Source organism: Zerene cesonia, chromosome 7 (genome assembly GCF_012273895.1).
Source record: "Zerene cesonia ecotype Mississippi chromosome 7, Zerene_cesonia_1.1, whole genome shotgun sequence".
NCBI lineage: Eukaryota > Metazoa > Arthropoda > Insecta > Lepidoptera > Pieridae > Zerene > Zerene cesonia.
Genome location: NC_052108.1, coordinates 5,670,224 through 5,678,263, shown reverse-complemented (window position 1 = coordinate 5,678,263; position 8,040 = coordinate 5,670,224).

Sequence of the window (8,040 nt, the reverse complement as noted above, 5' to 3'; positions counted from 1 at the left end):
AATAGATTAAGAATGTGGATGTGTATGTCAGCTGTGGAAATGTAAAACGTGTACAATAATCGAAATCTATACCTATCTTTAAAAACGAAAGTTCCCACAAACCTTTAAATAAGTTATATGTAATGTGAGTCGTCCTCGCCGTCTATGGAGAAGCTGTGGCTGGAAAGAATTGTCATTATTTCGGATACAATTTCGAAAGTCCGCACGTCAGACGATGAAAAACCACACGAGACTTTTACGGCGACAGGAGCATACTTTATGTGCCTGGTGTCAGTCATACGATCATTCGATTAACATTAAAAACTGTAATTAGCGGGACACATGCCGTTCCTTAAATCCCATAAATAGAGAAACAAAGAGTCTTTAATTTACCTACAATGTTGATGACGCAAAAACGCCCATCTTTATTCAATTCATCTCTTGAATAAACATGTATTATTCACATGTACTTATGGAACATATATAATGGTTTTTAGCTTGACATAACGATCGTGTTTTGTGTTCAAGAGTGATGTAATATGATAAATTTGAATACCATCAATTAAATGTTTTCGAGTGGACATAAAACAAACTGCTCGTCCTGACCAACAATAGCTCGGACGCGGCCGCATAAAAACTCGCGCGACATAAAATATTAATAGAAATGCACGTGTGTTCATTGTCAATAAATTACCCAAGTGACAGAGCAATAAAAAAGTGTATTTCTTGGAGTGAATGGGAGGCTGTGAGGAGGCTTCGATGCGAGGTAGCCAATAAAAGTGGCTGGCGGTCGGTCGTAAACTTCCGCCGTAGACTGCGTGGCGAGACGCTTGCAAGGCCAACACATCCTCAAGTCACTACTAAAAAGTACTCTAATATAGACAAGCTCATAACATATAACACACATTGCTTGAACATTTTACTTGCAACATTTCCATAAACCACTGAGTAAGGACTATAATCTTATAGGTGGAGTATAAAGTTATTATAAAGAAAAATAATTCATAGTTTATTTCTACTAACAATTCATGAAAAACGATCCCATAAAGCTGAAAGCATTATACAGCAAAGGTAATACCGAACATTATTTCGCAATCATATCGATTCACTTCACAATCGCCCAGATTCAGTTCATTATACATTTATCAGACTCACAATAGACAATTTGTAATACGAAATTATACTAGAAACATCCGCGTAACATCGCAGTGTCGGACACTTAATTCGGTCCCTAGCGTAATACAATAAGAGGCATGAATCTTGCATGAGTCACGTGGACTGTTTCGAGAGGTTTTTTCCAGAGCCAAGTGCATCAACTAAAGGTCAGGGGACTTAAATTAAATTAGACTGTATAAATAATTTGTAGTGAAACTCGACATTGGATGGACGGTTTGACGTACCACAGAGATATGATCGGTGACCCGCCGGCGAAGCCTCACCTTCTAATCTCCACGATTCATCTTCTAATACCTCGTCTTGTTTCGTTACTGAACAAAAAACATGTAATGCTTTTAATTAGATTAAATTGATTTACTATATCGATCGGTCGTGGAGATAGGGCCACGCTTGAGGTAATTAATCTCTGCAAATAATGATCTTTAAAACTTTCGATGGCCTTTTGTTACAAAAAGACGGGATCTATTAAATTAATTTTTCGTATACGTCTCGATACGTTCCGCTGTTAACGTTTCTTATTATGCTGATGTTATCTTAAAGTAGCGTTTACTTTTGTAGTTTAAATTTGCAATACCTGTAACTTAATTAGCAATAACTTGTTAAGCAAACCGTATAGGGACGGGTCTTTGTGAATTACCGACAAAGTAAAGCGCTTGCTCGCATCCGCTCGCATCCTAACCAAATTAAATTGTTTAAGACAAAAGTTGGTTTATGAATAATTGTTGAAATATTAAATAAAATAACAATTTTTTATACAATCACAAGCGACATTGAGTTTAATCCATTGCTTACAAATATTTAATTTATTAATTATATTTGTTTGATCTCTTCTTTAATAGAAAAAACAGTAAAAATTTTAAATGTTTACTAATTAATCATCAGTAAATAGTATTACTTGTTGTATCATAAATGTATTTGAATCATATATTTTTTTTTTTTCATTGAATTCGATGTCTCAAAACGTAGTTAAATAAATTGAGATAGAAAACTAAACCAAGATGAGAAAAAAAAACAATACCACCCAACTTTATTGACAAAGTTTCTCATGTATTTGACGAAACAATACGACACGTCCGTCGAACCCTCCCGATCCATAAAGCGCGAACTCAGCTAATGAAAGTTGAAAAAATTAAGTACAAATTTGCAAATTTTTCATTCCCCTATATTGTACTTGCTTACCAATTCTATCCTTATACCCGGTACATAAGGTTGTATTTTGATAATCCCGCGCGAATGAAACGTAAATAAAAATTGGTATCCAATATCTACCTGCGTACGCTTTGAGCTTATTGTCTACCTAGGCTTCGATGAATGCAAACTGCGCAGCCGGCGATGGGTCAAATTAGGGTTGCCAAAATGATTGTAATTAATCATTGAATTTATAAATTTATTAATTATATTGTACTATGAAAAAATAAATAAAATGGAAATACACAGAAATATGACCTTAGAAGTTGATTAAACAACTCTTTATTTTGTGATAAAAATAGATATTTGCAATGCAAATAATCTTAACAATCAACCTACCTTAGATTTTATCAAATATAAATGATAACATCTCCTTTATTCAAATATCTCCGATTATAAGACTATCTACATTGTATTTGATTCTCCTATAAAATCGTATTTAATAAAAAATAAGCAAATTTTAAAGCCCAAATGTTCATCCCTATTTTAGTTCATACGCCTTTAACAAAAGATCTCATAATTATTATTTTTCATCTGTTACGTTTTTGTCACAGTTATCAATCAACGTAAGGGCCGATGCGCTGTCGTTTTCTAGCACACGTTAAAACCCACCTAGTCGTCCCTTTCCAACATCATCCAATGTAATTATAAGAACACCTGGGCGCAGAAGAATGTCGCACAAAGAGACAAGTAATGACTATCCGAATCTAAGATCGGGAATATTTTGTTACCGAGAAAGCCTTTTGCTTCATTAATTATGAAACACAATACTCTTTACAATTTTTCTTCAAAAATTATGCCCTTTCAAAGCTGTCATTTTATTTGATAAATTACATGTAGTTTTTACACGTGCTGAGGAAAAAATATACTTATTTCGCTTTCCGTCTATGCTACTGTTTTTGGTTCTGGGAAGCATCTATTGAATATATTAGTTGATACGTGCCTAGTGTGAACGATTTCTCAGATATAATTCCTTGACCACAAAGAACTGTAACTCGTCAAAAACAATAGTGATTATTTCAAAGCACACTTTAGCTTTAGTGTAAGCCGAGGATTTGTCTTCAAAACTCTTTGTTTTCAATTTAAACACGCGTCATGTCTGAATGCAAGGACTGGATTAAAGAAATCTTTATTTACAATTATTGCTAGTATTAACATTTCTTTTGTTCTTGTGTTTATATTGAGAACACTCAACGGCTATATCTGTGCAAAGAATATAGATTGGGTTAATTACATCTTGAAATTATTTTGCGTTAACCACTACATAAATTAAGGTCGTGATAATTGTTAATATATTTCTTATAATATTTCCATTAATACACTTAAATTAAATTTATCGGGAATTATTATACATTGAAAAAAAACTATTTAAACGTATATTATAAAATATTCGTATTCAATTTACCCACTACAATCACAAGTCCATCTTATTTTTATTCTACAAAGATTTACATCAAAATAAGTTCGATGCAATCTAATTCAATACACGAGTTGTAAGCTTATTTAAATAGGATTAAAAGTTCATAACTTACGTATTTACTCTCGATCCGCGAGAGCAGTAAGATGACGGGAGGCATGTCCTTAATGAAGAAATATAGCAGGCAAGAGATAAGTCGCGAGATAAGAGTCCGCGCTTCGGGCAACACTGCTTATATTAATTATTACTTGCAACATCTACGTACAACAAAATAATTAAAAAAAATTAAAAAAATACTTGCGTGTTTGATCTGTCAAGTGTGACTTCTTGCAGATATTGCGTAGTGGGCTTCAGTTACGTGTTAAGCATTACATGTTGTTGATTTGCATGGTACCTACATACATACTAATTTAATTTTGAGCTGTGTAATTTCATGTCATTTAATACTTCAACTAAAATGACGTTTTAATTTTTGTGATGAGAATTGAATTAAGTAAACCACGATTATATTACGATATTGATTGTGTGATAATGAAAATTCCCCATAAACAAGATTAAGAATGATGGTATTTATTAAATTGAAACTATCGACGGTCAGCAAATCTCCAATCTGTTTGTTTAGGCCCGGCCACCCTTAAAATATTTATTTTATCTCAGTTTGCCGAAGTCGCGTCAAAAGGTTGTTTCCATTTTAGCTCGTGTTAAAAGACGGAATGGATTTTCTTATAATTTATATCGTCTATTGGCCGTTCTGTTGACTCGGTCATCGGTTCAGATATGTAGAACTAACATCACCAAACTAACCTTATCTAAACCAAATAACTTCGCAGAATTAAGTCAAGTTGTCTTCTAGGTAATTATTGATTTTCTTCGTTTCTAATATCCTGCTCTAAAAACTGTTGGAGATTAGTATTATTTGGTTAACATAGCAATAAACGATTGTCCACAAATATTGGTGACAAATTGTTATCTGTGGTTTCCGATGAAAAAGTTATCATGAATCATTCTAATAATTTTCTTAACGTAAGCTCTGCAAAATATTCATTTAGGCTTTTCATGATATTGTATATAAACACGCATAAGTCTTAAACGTTATGTGGATTATCACAATTCACGATACAATACAAGATCGCGAAACTCACCTTTTAATGTTCAAACATTCAGAAAGATTTGACTATTCACAGAATTCGCACTGAGAGCAAATTACGTTTTAAAGTTTACTGCATCTTAAAACATGGCAATAAGATCTATAATACGTTGAAATTTCGTGGTAGGATACGCAATTATAAAATTGTCATTTCGATGGGCAAAAATTGCTACCTGAAGCTATTGTTTACGAACAATATTGCGGTTGTGCCTTAGGGAAGTAATCCTCGAACAAACGGCACCTTTTATTTTTAGTTTGTGACGTAAAACCGGCTTTGTTTTTGGATTAATTTTTTTTTTTTTTTGGTGAGCAGGAAACAAAAGCTTTGTCTATTGCTTCTACACCGCGTAATTTATTTGAATGGTTATAACTTCTGATTTTATTGTCAACTCTGCAGACTGCAACGTAACATATGCGCTAGTTTGATGTAAGCAGAATACAGTTACAAATTGATTGAATATTGATTAGGTTAGATTAATAATGCCACTGCAAAACTCACGAACAAACAATAAAGACGTTTCGTATTTTATAAATGCACAACACAAATTAATTTAGCACGCTACAAAAGGAATTCAGTATGCGTAGATGTTATTCAGACAATTTGCAAGCATGTAAGCAATTTTATCATTGCCATCGGAGGCCATGTTTTGTCATCGGCGTCGATTTCACGGTGGATGCGCCCGCGCAAGCAGCTGTCTATTTAAATGGATCCATGTATTAATCCCCTCTGTATCGATTGTTTTTATAAACGCGTTTCTTGTGATAACTTCGCACCCGGGCTTGGGAGCGTATATTATCGTAGTCTGGAGTATTCTTGTTCTATTTGAATATAGGAGTATAACTAAATATTTACTTAACAAAAGTATAAATATTTTCTGGGGTTATATAAAATTGTCAATATCTCATTTCGTTTGGGTGTAGGTACCTAAACAGAACGTTCAAAGGCTAAAATCGTAATGCTTTAAAAGTCTGTTTTGCTAAGGATTTGAAATTAAAAGGATATTTCTCAATCAAAATGTTGCATTTATCATAAGGGACCCATAACAATTTGAAAGAGCCGAAATAATGTATGCATTGTATGAGTATCAGAAACCACCCAATATGTATATTTAATGAGCGCAAAACTAGTTTGTGTGTGTGTGTTTAATAATAATTGAAGCAAAAAAGAGTTTAAATTAATTTTTAAATATTCTATATCTTGCAAACAAGTGAAATCTTTATTTTCGAATGCAAAATTCAAACAAAATCGCCCACCTTGTTAATTAATTTCAATTCCATTGTACTGGAATACTATTTTTTTAGCAAACGGCCCGTCCATTGATACAAGTCATTGTCCGAGCCCGCCCCACGTCACCTGTGCTGAATGGGCATAGCTTACAATGAAAAATGTATTTTTTTCGTCCCTCTTTTGTCGGTGGCAATACTATTTCATGTGGAACAATTATCATTGTCTTTGGCACCTCAGGACAGTGTGGTTACAGATATCTCGAAGATTTTCTTTGTGTTATTCAAGAGTTTTATATACCATCTTTGTTTTATTTCGAATCCCCTTTGTTTGAAACAATAAAAAAATTGCACAAAGCTCCTTTAACCTTTTGTCGTATTTTAATACACACGGTGTCAAAAATTAAGCTTTATATTACATCGAACTAATATAAATTACGTTTTGGAAAAATATAACTAACGTCATTAGAGACAGAAGGGAAAACGGGATTTAAAATCAATTTAATTTCGAACACAATTTACGACTGGCAATAAATAACGTCCTGCATCGGTTGCGCGCCATTGTCGCCATTTTTTTAAGCCATTAAAAAACCTATCAATGACTTCCATTCCGATGACAAAAATCAATCGTTACAATGACCCCGACGTGTTAGTATATATTTGTCCTTTTCTAATAAAACTATTAGTTGCATCCGCGATAGAGAGAGACATATCACGCATAAAGAAATCAAAAAGTATTAACGCGCGGAACAAATTTTAATAAATAAGCAAATAAATTGCAGGCGATAATGCAGTATTGTTAGAATGTGGGTAATGTTGATTTATATGAATATTCAAATAGATTTAATTTAGGCACAGCAAATTGTACAGTTAACGGGTGTACAAGTCAGTATGCGCACATAAAAATATGACGTGTATTTGTTATCAAGGCATTGTGTTATACGATAATAATAATGTGATCGTTTTATTCCTATTAAATACGGTTTCTGAAAATGTACCAACGGATAAAGTATTTTCATGTCACAAACACTATTTCGCTTAATGATAATTTTAATATTAATGACAATATAAATATAACAGTTATGAATTGAGATGTTAAATACGAATTTTTTTTTAAGAGATGCTTTAAAAATAACCAATATTAATTACACACCTACTTAGTATGTTGAATTGAGTTTATTGAACATTTCGCTAAATTAATTCTAAATATTTTATTTATATGACCTCTCATGGCACATGTTTCTGAAGCAATTATAAGAGTTTTACATTTCCTTTGTTTTTTTTTCAAACGATACATTTATACTTCTTCAAAATATGTAGGCAATTACATATATATAGGTAAATGTAGTTCAAACACCAATCACGTTGTATTAAAATTCAACCGTGCATCATCCCAAGATGCGCCATGCACATAATGTCATGTTTGGAAGCGATTCGTCTAAACAAACAAGCTTTTTAAATGCTACCTAACTTGTCTTTTTTATATCGCTATTTGAATATTTACTTCGTTTCGTAAGGTTCGTGTCACGGCACCGCCGTCACGTGAGAGATATTTATAAAGAAAAGCGGTGTATCGCCGATATAGCGTTATTTCCAATTTAATGATTGCTAATACTAAATCGACTCAGTCGGCACGTCAACTCGCCTTCGAACGTTTTCCATTCGATTGACATACCGTAGTTAAGCGTTGACTGTATCGTCCCCTTTCAACTAAATTTGTATAACACTAGCTGCGCCCCGCGGTTTCACCCGCGTAAGTCCGTATCCCGTAGGAATATCGGGATAAAAAATAGATGTTGGCCGATTCTCAGACCTACCCAATATGCTTACCAAATTTCAGAGGAATCGGTCAAGCCGTTTCGGAGGAGTATGGCAACGAAAACTGTGACACGAGAATTTTATATATTAG